The sequence below is a fragment of the Equus przewalskii genome, chromosome 1, assembly GCF_037783145.1.
Source record: "Equus przewalskii isolate Varuska chromosome 1, EquPr2, whole genome shotgun sequence".
Taxonomy (NCBI): Eukaryota; Metazoa; Chordata; class Mammalia; order Perissodactyla; family Equidae; genus Equus; species Equus przewalskii.
Genome location: NC_091831.1, coordinates 66,274,366 through 66,290,355, shown reverse-complemented (window position 1 = coordinate 66,290,355; position 15,990 = coordinate 66,274,366). Strand labels below are relative to the sequence as shown.

The 15,990-nt window shown below is 54.7% G+C and overlaps 1 protein-coding gene across 25 annotated transcripts in view; it reads right to left on the bottom strand.

The window, feature by feature from the left end:
• Positions 1-15,990, bottom strand: part of ZMIZ1 (zinc finger MIZ-type containing 1) — a 238,602-nt gene that overhangs the window by 220,154 nt on the left and 2,458 nt on the right. Inside the window, exon 1 of one of the 25 annotated variants that reach the window (XM_070613186.1) lies at positions 14,044-14,093. The exons of the other annotated variants lie outside the window; for them this stretch is intronic. The gene's annotated coding sequence lies outside the window, so the exon portion shown is untranslated. Of the gene's footprint in view, positions 1-14,043; positions 14,094-15,990 lie in introns of those variants that run through there. 25 annotated transcript variants of the gene reach the window in all.

Genomic DNA, 15,990 nt, shown 5'->3' with positions numbered 1-15,990 from the left:
TCCAGAAGAGAAAAGTAGCTGCTCAAACAAGGTAAATAAATAAAATACAAAAATGCAAGTATGAAAGCACCAGATTCGAAAGATGGGAATTGGCCAAAAGCATAAAAAACCAGTTCTGGTCTTAGAGCTGACTAAAAAGTTGATTTTTTTTTTTCAAAAGGTCCTATGAACGGAGCAAAACTCTAACAAGTAAACACAGCAGAGCGAAACCCATGTGCTGAGAAAACTGGGCTTTCTCGCCAACAGAACTCTCCGATGGCTACAGGTTTCCATTCCTTCCCTCAGCTGTCTAAGCTTTCCTGAACACTGCCTCTGCTCCAGGCTGTCTGGGGGTACAGAAAATAAGACCCAGGCTGGGGCCCTCATGGATGGGCCAGTCCAGTGGGGAAGGTCACAGAGGGGGACACCTGAGAGGCCCCACAGGAGGAGGTAATGACAAAACTGAGGCCTGTGGGTAAGGAGGGGCTGGGAGACTCACTCTGCCACCATCCACACGATGACGCCAAAGCCTTGTGGGCAGAGGGCTAGGCCCTGCTGAACAGAAGTGAGAACACTGTGAGTGGAGGTGAGACAGACAATAGTCCATCTTGGGGGACGAGTGTAAGGAGCCTTGCTGAGCCTGGAGGTAACAATGCACAAACAGGCTTCCACCGGAGAGTCCCAACTAGAAGGGGCCCCAGTGCACAGACGGGAAACCCAGGGCAGAGAGAGCGGGGGCCTTGACCAGGTCAGAAAGCTGATCCATGGTCAAGAGGGGATGTGGATCCCCTGGTCCTGGCCACGGCCCCTTCCAGTGCCCAGTGCTGCCGTGAGGGTGATTCAGCCAACAATAGACACACCAGCAGCGGTGACAGGCAGAGAAAGCATATCCAGATGGCCACACAGGTCCCTGGCCACCAGGAACCACTTAGAAACAAAGGAGGAAGTACTTCTCTGACACAGCACCAGACTCTGATTCTTAAAAGGCTCTTTTGGGCTTTGTTTCCCGAAACAGATGTTTACAGGGGCATCCCTCTGGCTGAGGCCTGTGCTCGCCTCTAGCTGGCAATCGTAACAAGTGTTTTTATTGGGTAGAAACCACCTTCCTCAGCCTTCCCTCCTGGCAGCCCTGGGAGCACTTTTACAGATGAGCAAGCAGCCCAGAGAGCGTCAGAGCCTTCATCCCAGGGCACTCTCCTGCTGGGCCTGATGGGTAAGGCCACCCCACCCTGAGCACCAGGCAGGAGGCGGGCTGTGGTGTTACCAGGCTGAAGCCTCTGCACATTGAGCCCAATGGCAGGTGGGAACTCGGCTCAGCGTCTGGTCCCTGCTGGGCATCTCGGACCCTTGGCCTCACCAGTCTGAGCCCTACGTGGCTGGTGTGGAGCCCTGGGAACCGCCCCGTCCAGGTGCTGTAGGACTGTAGAGGGTGCCAGTAGCCAGGCTGCGGTTTTCTGCTCTGCTAAGTCCTGGCTTTTGAGCACTGAATTGGAGAGAAAAGAGACACGGCGAGAAGGCATTGCCCACTCACTCAGCCCCACTGCTGTGGGCAGCCTCCGGGGCTGCCCTGGACTGCAGCCCAGCCCCTCTGCTCGGCACCAGAATGCTGAGCAGGGAGCATCCTGCGGAGGCACAGCCCACCCAACAAACACTGGCTCCAGCCACCTTCAAGGTGATGGAAGGAGACCCAGGGGCCCTCACAGGTTCAGACCAGAGTGAGCCAACCCGGCTTCTCCCCTCAACCCACCTTCCTGCTCCCCCTGTGCCACCCTGCGAAGCAGGACTTCCCTCTTTGTGCTTCTACAAGTCACAAGAATCCCAGTTTAGTTATCAAGGGCAGAGCAGCTGCTGAAACTCTGGGATTCTGGAGTTGCCTGAGTCAGGCAAGCATCTTCTTGGAGGAGAGAGATGAACAAAATGGGAAAGTTGAGGCATAAAGAGTGCAAAAGGCCTGCCTGTGGTTATGTGGCAGGATTGGAGGCCCAGAGATATGGAACGTTAGAGAGGAAATCACCTTAGAGAGCCAAGCAATCCCAATGCCCCCATATCAGTGACAGGTAAACTGAGGTCCAGGGATGGGAAAGGACCTGCCTAAGGTGACTGAAGCAATAAGAACCCTAGGATGGTCATCCTGGGTTGATCTCGTGGGGCCAAGATAAAGCTGTTCTCTGTGACCCCAACTTCAAAAGTTAGGGAAGTTGCAACACTTCCTTGTTTCCATAGTAACTAGCTACTGCTCCAGGAATACACTGAAATGCTTTTGTTCCCTCCTCTATGCCGGCCCTGGGCCAGGCTGTGAGGACACAGAGCGGAAAGAGGGGGTGTGAAGAGAGGCACTGACCAAGCCTCAGTTCCGGTAGATTCCAGGCAATGTAGTGAGGGAGAGGAACAGGAGGAAGAATCCCCAGTGGCTGAGAGCGTCAGGGAAGGGAGTTCAGAGGTGGCAGCTTTCGAACTGGGCTCTGAGGAATACATAGGAGTTCACCAGATAGAATTGTGGGGGTGGAGGAACTGACATAGGCAAAGGTCCTGGGGCTTGATGGTGACAACACGTTGGAAAAAGACTGTGCATAGAGCAGAGGGTATGAAAGTGTAGGAGATGAATGGGAGAGAATCATGATGCAGACCAAATGCACAATGGCAATTATAAGTGGAGACTAGAGTTTGAGGAACATTTCAGCAAGCCTCTATCTGTCCAACTGTTAAATGGGTACCTTATGACAGAATAGCTTATGGCTACACGGGGGATGGCAGGCCTAACAGGAAAAGTGCTTGGACCCACAGGCCTTGGAGACCTGGGCCAGCTCTCCAGCCCCAATCCCTCAGTCTGCTTTGTGGAGGTGGGCAGGCACTCCCAATGGGCTTCTGGGCATAACCTTGGTCGATCTTCAAAATACATCCAGGATCTGACCTTGTCTTCCTACCTCCATTGGCCACTCTGATCTATGCCACCAGCATCTTCATCTGGGTTCCTGTAAAAGCCACCCAGCAGGCTCCTTGTTTTCATGCTTATCCCCTGTGATCTATTCTCAGCTCACTAGCCAGGGGGATCTTCTTAAAGGGCACTTGAGGTAGTCTCGGTCTCGTAATTAAAATCCTCCAATGGCTTCCGAATCACTGAGCATGAAGTCAGACACTCTTCCTGTGCTCCATAAGACCCTCTGTGACCTAGTCCCTGGCTACCTTGCTAACTTCCTCTCCTATCTCCCTCCCTCTCTCACTCGAACCAGTCACACTGGCCTCCCTGCCTTTCTTAGGGTATGCCAAGCATGCTCCTTCCACAAGGCCTTTGCACATGCTGTGCCCTCTGCCGGAAGTGCTCTTTTCCCAAATGTTCACAGGGTTTACTCCCTGACCTCCCTGAGGTATCTGCTCAAATGCAGCCTCTTCAGAGAAGCCTTCCCTGGTCACCCCATCTAAAGAAGCCCAATCCCCTACCCATCTCCCTATATCACCTCATCCTGATTTAATTTTCTTCAAAACACTCCTCATAACTCAGCATGACATCATACATTAAGTTGTTGACTGTCTCACCTATGAAAATGGGAGCAGGGCCTCTGGCAAAGTTCATCTCTGTATACTCAGGGCCTGGAGCAGTGCCCGGTACATAATAGTTGCTCAACAAAACTGATGACTGAATAAGTAACCCATCCTTATTGGGGAGCTGGGCAACAGGAGGCACAAAAGAATCTCAGGCCTTGCTCTCCCAGAGGCAGACACTGGGGGCTCCAGACCAGCCAGGAAACCCGGTTCTCAGCTTGGCACAACGATCCTTCAGCAGGAAATGTGCTGCCCTTCCAGGGCACCTCCCCTCCCCAGACCTGGAAGGGAAGCAAAGCCTCGACTGACAGCATGAAAGAGCCCTAAAGGAAAGACAGCGGGTGCTACTCATTACCAGCATCCCTATCCCATGCACACTAAGCCTGGGCAGCACAAAGAAGCAGCCCCGGGAGCAAGGATGGAAGGAGGCCAGGCTGGCGAGGGCAAGAGGAGCTAGTCTGTTGCTGGTTCTGCACCTAGCCAGCTTCTTTCCCTCTCTGGGCCTCAGTTTCCTAATCTGGGAAATGGGGATGAGAAGGGGATGAGATGCCAGCCCTGGTGGTCCAGTGGTTAAGATTTGGTGCTCTCACCATCACTGCCTGGGATCGCCTCTGGGTCAGGGAACCACACCACCCCTCTGTCAGTTGTCATGCTGTGGCAGCTGCCTGTTGCTGTGATGCTGAAAGCTATGCCACTGGGACTTCAAATATCAGCAGGCTCACCCACGGTGGACAGGTTTCAGCAGAGTTTCCAGACTAACATAGACTAGGAAGAAGGACCTGGCCACCCACTTCCGAAAAAGTTGGCCACAAAAAGCCCTACGAATAGCAGTGGAACATTGTCTGATACAACACAAAAAGATAAGAGGATGGTGCGGAAAGACGGGGCAGGGTTCTGCTCTGCTGTCCACAGGGCCGCTAGGAGTCAGAACTGACTCAAAACAACAACACAACAAGAGGATGAGATGCGCTGGTTGCCCACGTCTCTGCTGCTCCGAGAATCCGGGCATCTTTGGGTCTCCAGAGCCCAGGCAGGTGTCACATCAGGTTGAAACTAAGGCCACAAATTCAAGCCATGGTCCCAGGCCAGGTTAACATCCTGCAATCAGCTAGGCCAGACACCTGTGCAAAGGGTCTCCAGTGGGCTCCTGAAGACCCTGTTTCCACCCAAGGTGACAGCTGGCAGGGTGCAGGGCAGCCATGTCAGTGCAGGAAGTGAAGGGGGGGTGGGGGCGCCTGTTAGAGGGCAGCAGCCCCAGATGGGGGCCCAGGCTGGGGGAGCTAGCTGTCACATAGAGACCCCAGGGAACACTTGCCTGTCCCCAGGCCCCACAGTTCTGGTAAGCACAGCCAGAGGCGTACAGCCCAGGAGCTCTGTGAGATGAGGATGCTAAGTCCCAGGAGAGCCAGGTGCCATTTCACCACAGCCATAGAGGGGCCTCTCCCTGTGTCTCACTCCAGCAAAGGGTTTTTGTCAAGGGACAAGGAAGGGCTGGGCACTGGCTGATGGTCAGGACACCTAGCTTTTAGCTCCAGCTCTGCCATGGACTTCCCCTTTGACCTTGGGGAGGCCTCCGTCCCCTCTGGGGTCAGACTCAGCAACTAAATGAGAGGGTTGGCCTGGATGATCTCCAAGGCCTTTCTGTGCTGATATTATCATCACTGTACATGGTAATAAAACATCACACTCCCTGATGCTGTGACACCGTACAGCATGCAAAGTGCTGGCCCTCCCCTCTGACTCTTACAACAGCCCTGGGGATATTGTCCATAGGAGGCAGTTCCAGAAGTTCTCACTCCAAATGCAGTGCTCTTTGCAGACACCCCAGGTCTCTGGGGCCTCAGGACACTTAGGTAGGATGTTCCCAGCCAGAGCAGCAGGGAGCAGAACTGGGCAGAGAAGGGCTCGGCAAGGAGGCCGGTGGAGGCAGACAGGGAGGGAGTGCTACTCACAGCCTGACTACCCTCCCAGCCAGGGGCCCCGGTTCCCACGGGAGGTGAGCATGCTAGGAGAGGCCAGGAAGACAGACAGGCTTCTTGAACCATCTGGCTTGTCTGACCCTGCTTTAAAAGCAGGTACCAGGCCACTTTCTTCCCCTCAGACCCCTGTTGGGGACTCCCCGGCCTACTTCCATGTCTTGTGACCTAGGTTAGACTGTTTCCAGGTCAGGCCTGAGGTCTCCAAGCTGCTCAGGCTCCTACCAGAGGCAGATATAATGAGCGGATAGAAGAAGGCCACCTCCTCCAGGAAGCCCACTCTGCCCACTCCAGCCTTAGACTCAGCCTAGATGGCAGTCCCTGAGGATACATCCCTCATAGCAAGTATGGAAGGAAGTGCCCGAGAACCAAATTCACCATATTCTATATTGTCCTGAGATGAGAACTAGGGGGAGGTACACTTCCAGGCTCCATATAAGGTGGAACTTCATAGATGGAGGGAGCTACTGGGAGGCAGGGAGCAGCCTGTCCCTGGGCACATGCAAGCCCTCACCGGAAGGTGCTCTGTGGGAATGCTACAGAACAGGCAGAAGTCATCTGTATAACAGGCATCAGATGACGTGGCTGCCAAGCTCCCTTGTTGTCTTGAGAATCAAAGGTCCCATGAATACCCTTAGGGGGGTGATCTGGCTGGCCCAGGCACCTCTAGGGAGCTGGCTAGGAAGGAAGCCGTTCACAAGGCAGAAAGCTCTGAGAATTCTGGGGCCCACAAGGATTCCAACTCCTAAACTAACTCCACTCCTTCTGCCTAAAGGGATCACCTCTGCAGATGAAGCACAAACAAAAATGAAGGCGTCAACCTGGGCTGGGATAAGAGGAATCAGAAAGCCATCCTTTTGCAGGAAATTAATCAATACCGAGCCACAGTCCCATCAGCAAATGCCAGGCAAGAACTTGCCCCTGAGACGTCCTCTCTTTTCCCAGGATTGGAAGCACAAGGGGCTCCTGGACCTCAATGGGGCCAAAACAAACTGGGCAGGAAGGCTGAGGGCCAAGGAGTCCCCTGACCCACCCCCGGCCAGCCACCAAGCACACTCCTCTGAATCCCAGAAAGTCAGGGACAAGAGGACCGTGAGCTAGGGAGGCAAAGTGACTCATCAGGGTCACAGAGTGGGCCTGCCAGCATGGGAACCCAGCTCAGGCCCCGAGCTCTCCCCAGGGCCCCGCAGCATGACCCCCAGCTAAGGGCTCACAACTAATCTACACCAGCAAGACATTCTGAAGACACAGAGTGCTCCTCTGTGTGTAAATGCCAGTGGGCCCCACGGCCCCTGAAGAGGAAACATTAACCCAGGAAGCGAACGAGCCAGCCAGCCAGCAGGATAACTGGCAGTGAAGCCAGCAGGGTTGAAAGTGGCCTCCTGACCCAGAGGAGGTAAGCCCTAAACCAGTCCTTCCCGGCCTCCCTAGAAGAGAGAATGGTCGGATCCTTCCTCCCTTCCCCCTAATCCCTAGCTCTTTCCAGGGACGTTGAATCCAAGGCCCTGGTACACCTATCTCATAGAGCATGAGACTGAATGGTTTCAGTAGTGAGGTCAGTGGCACAGGAGGCTATACCCTGGAGGCACTCAGTCCTGTGCCAGGTCTTGTGTGCCAGGGGCCTACCACTGTTAGCGACCTTGGTCAGGTCCCTTCCCCTCCCTTGGCCTCAGTTTCCTCCCCAGTACAATGTCAAGCCAGATTTGAAGCAGGGGTTATAAACACAGATGCCCCCATGGCTAGGGAAGTGACACAAATGAATAGGAATGAAAATGTTTGTGGGCAGGAGGTGGGCAAAGACAGTCCAACAGTTCTGTTCCACTCAAGGGCCAGGGAAATTTTAGACCCTTGGGTGAAGGCCATGGTTCCTACACTGCTTTCAGGTGTCCAAATCGATTTTAGGATCCGAATAAAGCCGTGAACCATCTCTCCAGAAAAATACATGCTTGCAAAGATGTATATGCAGGGTCAGGGGCTCACAGCCCCTGCAGGCTGCCTTCAAGGCCCTTCCTGCTCTGTCAGCTGGCAGGTCTTTGAGGCCCATCGCTAGGGACATGGCAGAGGTCCCACCCCTCTGCCAAGCTGGCCTTGCTTTGGGGACTGCCCAACCACAAACAGATTTGTGGTCTGGTAACAGAAACAGAAAAGGAGGCCAGGAAAAGCGACAGAGACCTACAGGCTTGGGAAGGGGAGAAGACAGGACTGCCAAGAAAGGAGGCTTGGGGGATTTCTGCCTACATGGAAGCTGTCCTTGTCCTCCCCACCTTGAGCAGTCCCCCTGGGAGATCATTCTTAGCATCCTCTGGACTGAGCCATAGATGCCAGACCTGGAAGGGATCCTCTAGCCTGGCATTTCCCAAGATGTTCCACTGATATCTTCAATAGTTATGTTGCATAAAAAAGGGAGGTGGGAGGAGTGTCCTGTAGTTTGGGAATCTGGGTGAGGCAAAGGGTTGGCAGTTTCCCAGGAGAGGGAAGGTATGCTCTGTTGTCCTTCTTTTTGCGGACTAGTGTTTCCAAGAACCCACTTTGGGAAATGATGTCTCAGCTCATGCTTTTCAGATGAGGAAACTGAGGCTTAGAGCAGTCTGTGATGGGCCTAAGGTCCCACAGTCAGTGACTGTTCATGGGGACTCTGCACAATAGCTTACAGGTGACAAGGCCCAGTCCCTCCACACTCTCCTCTCCACGTGGGAAGAGCCTGAGAAGGATGGACTGTTATCACCGGCCTCAGTTTACAGGGAGGAGACGGCTCTCAGGGAGGACCCAGATGCAAATCTCCGCCTTGGACACTTCTCCAAGTGGGACAGCCTTCGCCAGTAGGGTGGACTAAAAGGCACTTTTAATTTATCTTGCGGGGGCCTCTCAAAGATGATCCACCAGCCCTTCCTGCTACAAAAGGGAGACTGTGGATACTAGCAGGGGGCTGAGGGTCAGGAACTCACTGACCTGAATCTCCTCATCTGTAAGTTGGAGGTAACACAATGCCAACAGCTGCCCCCAGCATCCTGGGAGTATTGCTCATGATAGCGACTGAGCACCTACTATGTGCCGGGCACTGTATGCGTTCTACTTTCTTAACCTACTGAGATGGCAATCAGTTATTTTTAAACTCTAGGTAAGCCTGTTTTGCAGATGTGGAAACCAAAGTTGGAGAAGTTAAACATAACTCGCCCAAAGTCATGGAGACCTTAAAGGGTGGAACTGAGAATTGACCCCAGGCAGTCTAAGGAGAGCCTAAAACAAATTAGTTGCCCAAGAAATGCTGGCTATTGTGATATTTATGGTAGACTTCAGTAACTTGTTCTAACGACATAAGCGACAGCAGGAGCAACAAAGTGTGACATCAATAGAAAATTGCACCCCTCCCTAACCAGACCACTCAGGACCACTGGGTGACACCTTTAGTACAGAGGAGCCTTCTTGCTGTGACCTGTGGCCAGTCCCTTCAACGCTCTGGGCTCTGGGTTTCTCCACTTACAAAACCAGAAGGCTGGAGGGAGACCCTTGAAGGGCCCTTCCCATTTGCAAATGCCAAGTAAGGGTTTCAGGATCCTTCCCCAAAGGTCTCTATGCCTCATTTGTCCCTCAGCCAGACTGAGGCCTGGCCGGAGCCATGCGCCAGGTTCCCCAGCTTTGGCCAAGGTCTACCAGGGGGCAGGGTGGGAGTCTGGGTGAGAACCTGTGGAGTGGGCAAGGTCCTGGCACCTGGCATCTTCTCCTGTGTCCTGTCCTGAGCCTGCGGGCTCTTCCTCATGTGCTCTCACCTGGGCCTGATGCAGGTGACTCCCAGGGCAGAGAGTTCCCTCCCTGCTTCTCCATCCACAGAGGAAGTGAGAGCAGGAACAAGACGGGGCCATCAGCCCAGCAAAGAACAAAAGTCAGCACGTGGAAGGCTGGAGGCAGTGGGGCGGGAGCGGTGGAGGAGGCCGCCCGTCTTCTTGGGCTAAACAGACTGGGCAGATGGGAAACCTGGCACCCTCCCTGCACAGTTTCTGTTTTATTTCCCTCAAATCTGCAATGCAACCAACCTACTATGTATCTTTCAAGAAATATGCTGCTGGGTTGAAGCTCTTATGCTCATCCTACCCCAGCTGTGTAGGACCTGGGGTACCGCTGAAAATGCCCCATCGTTATTCCCCACTCTGAGAGCTCAGAAACGAACCCTGGCCTCCCCAGGTTCAGCTGGCCCTTCCAAGTCAAAGATGGAACAGTATTTATTTATGAGCTCTGAAGGGTGGCTAACAGGGCTGCGCCTGGCCAACAGTACGCACTCAATAAATGTTTAATGAACTAATGGGCTGGAGAGACGGGGTTGCAGGCCTGGCTCTGTCACTAATTCGCTGCTGCCCTTGGATACATCCAATCGTTTCTTTCCATTCTTGGGTTTCCTGGGCTAGAAAAGGAATAGTCAGACCAGGTAACCCCGATGGCCCCCCAATTCTATACTACATGCTTAGGGGTGCAAACACAGGGAATTTCTGGAGTTGAAGGAGGTTTCAAACATCTCTCCCGCTGCTCCAGAGCACAGGAGGACAGGATGTGACTGCTGGGGGGACCTCCTGGGTAGGGGTTCTGAAGGCGCCACATTTCCCCACCCCCCACAAGCGCCAACCTCTGTGGGTGGATGACTGGAGGGTTGGGAATGAGAATAGGCGTAGGGCAGGAGAAAAGATAGGGAGTGGGTGCTATCTCCATTTAAGTTAGATGCCAAAAAATAATTTTGGAAGAGCCATTGAAAGGACAAAGAGATTGTACTTTAACACCCTCCCCCCATCAGAGCAGCTTTGCCATTTCCTGGCAAAGCAATAATCTGCATTGAATTAGACCCTCCAAGAAATCAGGAATCTGGGAAAGTCTGGTGGGGGAGGAGGGAGAAAGCCCTCACGTCTGAGAGCCCTGGGAGAGGCAGGCCTGAGTCCTCAGCAGAAACTCTGGCCAGCAGAGGTGACAGCATACGTGTGAAGAACACAGGCATGTGTGTGTGAGAGAGAGAGGATAGGGAATGCCAACTAGGGAATAGGCTTCAGGACAAATGACACCCCCCAGCCCCTATCTCTGGGGGAGGACCTCTCTGGAGGGTTCTCTAGCCCCTGGGCAATTCCAGACCTGCCCTGAAGTCTCCAGGAACAAAGAACACAAAGTCAGACCCAAGTCCCAGACACCTTGCCACTACCAGCCATCGCGAGTCCCTGCTCCTCTGCAGGCCTCAGTTTCGCCAACTGTATAGTGAAGGGTTTGAGCCAGATGATCTCTAAGGGCTCTGCCTGCTCTGACAGTCTGCAATGATAAGATTTTACGGAAAAGTAGAACACTTCCCATCACTCAGGCCCCCATCCCAGAGACCTGGGAAGGGAGTCCCCAGTCCCCAGCCGGCTGTCTAAGCCAGGGCTGGGCAGAGTGAAGTCCCCACACCGTCTGTCCTCAACAGCCCGCCACGGCTGAAACCTTCAAGTGGTTACAATTACAGCTGGGCTAACAGGATTAGGGGAGCATTGAAATCTAAGAAATCTAATTAGCTCAGACACCCCAGCCTCCCCCAGCACAATCCAGCAGTAACCCCAGCAGCTAGGTCTGACAGGAGGGGCCGGGGGCCCTCTTGGGCTACAGTCGTTACCTGTGCAGGTGTGCCAGGCTGGGCCAGGCTTCCTGGGGAGGTGCCAGCTCAGCCTGCAACCTGCTCTGGACCCCAGCAGCTGTAGCCTTGTCCTGGGGTGGCACTCAGATGGGCTCCAGAAAGTCAGGCGCAGGGGTGTGCAGAGCAGGCAGGCTATGTCCAGGCAGAAGGAACCCAACGGCCCTCACAGGGCGGCCACCCCACACGGCCTGAGGACTGACTCAGCCAGAGGCGGGGCAGGTTGAGTCAACGTCTGTATCTATAGAAACAGCCCAGGGAAGAGCCTTGGCCTGCACAGGGACCTGAGGCCTGGAAACATCTCTGCTTCCTGCTCCAGGGCCAGGGATGGGGCTGAAGCCCCATGCACAGACACATGTGCCCCAGGCAGTCATGGCAGGATTTGGGGCTCAGAGCACACTCTGGCTGTAAGACACTGACCCAAAAGAAAGAGACATATCTGCTGGGGGTGTGGGCATATGCTGCCAGATGTGGGGTCAGGGACCAGGTGAGGCCTATCTGTGACCCTTCCTGGGCACAGCTCTTCCTCCTTAACCTCAGTCCCCCATCCCCCATTCTCGGACTTCACACCAACTTTTGCACCTGTGTCCCTGCCTGGGTGGTGGTCTCGGAAGGCAGCAGCACACAGTGTTGGCATCTGTAAGGCCTAGGGTTGAGTCCTGGCTTAGCTACGTGTCATTTTACCTCTCTGAATCTCAGTTTTCCTCTCTGTTAATGGGGGTAATTCCAAATGGTAGCTAGCTTCCACTGCTGTTACGGGGGTTAAACAGAGTTGGAAGAGTGCTTCTAATCCACCAAGTGCCATATGAAGGCAAGGGGCTGGGGTCATCACTGTCTTTGTGCACCCCGGGGCAGGCAGCCAGCCGGTGGTGGTGGTGGTTAGTTAGTTATTTGGACTGATCCTCCTGCCCTTACTGGTCTGGAAGCTCCTACAGAACAGGAACTGTCTTATACATTCTGGCATCTCTCACAGGCCACTGTCCTCACACTGTAGACTCTCAGGAAAGCTCTGTGGCACCAATTCTGGGCCCCTGACCTGACCCCACCCCCATTATGAATCTCCTTTCTTCTCCTCATATCCCATCTAGGAGAGAAGGTGCCAAGAAGCACACCTGGCCCACAAACACAGATGACAGTGAGCCCCTCAGGCAGACCCTGCCCACTCCCCACAGATCACTCCCAGTAAGGGCTGGAAGCAGCCACTTGAACAGTGTCGCCCCACCCCACATTGGTTGGCCTGCCTGGGCACTGGTCTTGAATCTGTGAACATTTAGGAAAGAATGAGTCTGTGGTCTAAAGGACACCCAGCACCTCAAGCCCAGAGTGAGGGTCAGGGGGGTTGATTTCCAGAAAGTATGCCATGCAGCAGAGTCTTAGCTGCCCAGTGAAGGAAGAGGCTGCCCATAGGTGGTGAGTGCCCCGTCATGGGGGCATGCAAGCCAAGGCTGAACGATAAGCTGCTAGGGAGGTAGGCTTGGATGGGAGAGCAGCTTCTAGACCTCCAATCGAACCCCTTTGTGCTCCATCCATTCTGCACCCACAGCCTACCAAGCCTTCAAGGGACACATGCCCAAGGCTCCAGTGACAACATCTGCCTCATCCTCACAGTAACTAATTGGGATGGGAAGGGTTCTGCCCTTAACCCATTTTACAGATAAGGAGACCGAGGCCCAGCAAAGTGAAGCTACTGGCCCAAAGGAGCCAGCCAGCTGAAGCCTCCTGACACCTATCCCCCATCTCCTCAGGTAATGGGAAGACTCGCATAATTATCTTATGTTTCTGGACTCCTCCCTCAGATCCTGTGCCTGGGACTGGTTTTCTCAGCCTCCCCTCATCCTCCCCGAGGGCAGGGTCCAACATCAGAATCACCCCTGGTGCTTACAGCCCAGGCAGACTCTGCCTTTCCCGTCCTCAGGGGCTCTAGGGACAAAGAGCTCCCCTCGGAGGGTGTGGACAGAGGCCCCTGTGTCCTGCTGAGAGGTCAGAGCAGTCACCAGGCAAGGCTGCAGCAGGATTCAGAGTAATCAGAGCAGCGCTGACTTTGCTGTCCACACAAAACCGAAGGAACCTCATAAAGATGAGGTGGCGATAGGAGCCTGCAAGGGCCCTCGGGAACAGTTATGAATGAAAATGTAGGGGACCTAGTCACAACCCGGCAGGACCTGCTTCCTGGTTCTGTGACAGAGTGCCCAGAGAAGCTTCCAGAAATTAACTTGTTGGTGCCCAAATTTCTTACACCAATGTCTCACCCTGAGGCTGGGGTCACAGCCACTGTTGGGCCCTGGCCAAGGCCAGAGAACTCAATATCTGAGGCTTTACACACAGATACTCCTGTGACAAAACTTTCAGGACACAGCAGCCTCAAAGTGTCTTCCTTCCTTATCCGCCCCCCATCTCTGTCAATCAGGAAAAAAGTGAAGTCTGCAACTCTTCTCAGTTAGGTCCTTTCCTCTGCAATTTTCCAGGATGGAGTCAAAGATGGACACCTGTCCTATGTCAGGACACAATCTGGGGGCCAGGGATGGCTATAATGTTGTGTTACTGTTGCTAGGGAGGATGTGTGTGAGAGAAACCATGGTTCTGTGGCCAAACCGTACACTCTCTGGACCTTTCTTCACTTTGCTCCTGCCTGTGTAAGGAACAAGTATCCTCCTCCCCTTTTTCATTAGGAGGAAAAAGGGACATTTTGTCCCCACAAAGAAGCCAGCCACCCTTTCTGCATACACAGGGCTAGTTATCAAAGTTTCCTATAAGTCCAGCAATTTCTTTTTCCTGACTCTTCTTTGTGAGCCATACCCTGAATGCCTCCAAAACCCAATCCAAAACCATTTAAAGCCCTTGAAAACGCCCCACCGCCCACCCCACCCCAGTCACTGCCACCAGCTCTCAGAAGTCTTCAGTTTTGAGACTTACATGTGAAAACAGCATTTCATAACCTCACGACTTGGGACAAGGAGATTCTTCTGTCCTTTGGGGAAAAACAAAACCCAACTGACATCATAAAACTCAAAAGAAAACACCATCCCCCTCCAGATGCATTCCCTTGGTCCCAAAGTCACACGTGCTCTGTGGCAGATACGGCTTTCAATGTGTCTTTTGTTTGATGCTGGTGTTTCAACATCCTCAACTTGAAGAGAGAAAGGTCAGCACAAGGCCCGGGGCATTCACAAACCATACCATCAGGGCCAGGCAGCAGTGGGCAAGCCAGGGGCCAGGAATTCCCCCAACTCTGGACCCCTCAAAAAGCAGCCAGGACAGAGAAAGTTAGGGGCTTGCTCCGTCATCTAAACTTCCCTGATAGCTTACAAGCAACTTTGAAACTCCCGGGACCATACAAAAGCCAGTGAGGGCAAGTCGGAATTCATCAGCCAAGCTGCCTATTCCCAGCCACAGCGCCTGCCTCTTTATCTCTACCTTCAAAAAAAACAATAATAAGCAAACCCAGGCACCTCTGGGAACAGCCTCTGGCCTCCTGCCCTGCCCTATGCAACCAGCCGGTCCTCACACCCACAAAGGAGGAGGAGACGGCACTGGTTAACCCTCTGGTCTACCAGGCCCTGTTCCCAGGTTGCAGCAAAGAGACAAACTGTTGCTCAAGAAAATCCTCCAGAAAATCCTTGGCACCAGGAGGCAGCTCCCAGTGGCTCCTGTCCTGCACCAAGCCAGGGACTTCCATAGCTGGCTTCCCACTGCCCTTTTAAATCTGTGGGGTTGGGCCCTAGTCTCCCATGCTCCAGGCTGTCCTCCCGGGGGCCAAGGCAAGGCAGGGAGGAGGAAAAGGCTGGCCCAGCCGTGCCCTCACCCTGCCAGCCCAGCCGCCAGCTTCTTGGAGGACCTCTGAGAGAACATTTGTTTGGGCTGCCAAGTTAAATCTTCCTCCCTCATGTCAGGGCATTGGAAAAGCAGTCAGGGGAGAGGAGAAGGGGGAGAGTGGGGAAGGAGCAGCGGGAGGGAGAGATGGGGGAGGGAGGGAGACCAGCAGGCTCTCAGAGCCCCAGTTACTCGGGCACTGCCTGCCCAGAAAGCTTGCGGCTCCCAGGCAGGAGCTGCCGGGACTCGGGACACCCAAGCAGGGGCCGATCAGCCAGGCCTCCAGGGGCAGGCGCTGGGTGCCAGACGCCCTTGGCCTGTGCCGGGAGAAAAGCCCTCACTGTATGCCCCGCTGGCTGGGGCGAGGTGGAAGGGGAAAGCAGAGGAGGAAAAAGTTGGTGGCAGGTAGAGGGGTAGGGCAGGGCGGCTCTGCCTTCGGGCTGTCCCTGGGGATGGGTGGGGGGGCCTGGGTCGGCTGCCCTGGCGCGCTCCGGCTCGCCCGCCCTCCCGCCCGGGTTGTTTACATTCCTGGAGTGTCTTTTAAACCCGGGGTTGAGGCCGGTTCCTGGCCTTCTCCAGAGGCTCCGGGGCAGTCTCCCGTGAAAATCTGCTGGCGCACAATGGCCTCGGGAAGGCGGCCGCCCCTGGCTCGCGCCCCCGCTGCTCCCGGGCGGGGAGCCTGTCCTCCACACCGCGCCCTCTCCCCGCCCGGCTGGCTTCCTGGACAGATGTCCCCGGCGGGCGAGGGGGCGACGCGCGCCCGCTGCCCGCTCCCCAGACGCCGAGGCCGCGCTCCCCACTGTTTTTCTCCCCAGCCCAGACGCCAGCAATGTGAAACAGGCTTCCAGAGCCCGCCCCCACCCCAGTTCCAGTCCCGGCCAGGCCCCCCAATCTCCGCCGGGCCCGGCCTCCCACTTCCCCGGGGCCGCCGTCGCCGGAGACGGAAAGGAAGAAAGAACACGGGGAAATTACTTTCGTATTTGCAACCCGCGCGCGCGCACACACGCACATCTTCCCTCTGGGCTCCCCTCCTGGCCGGGGCAGCCCGGC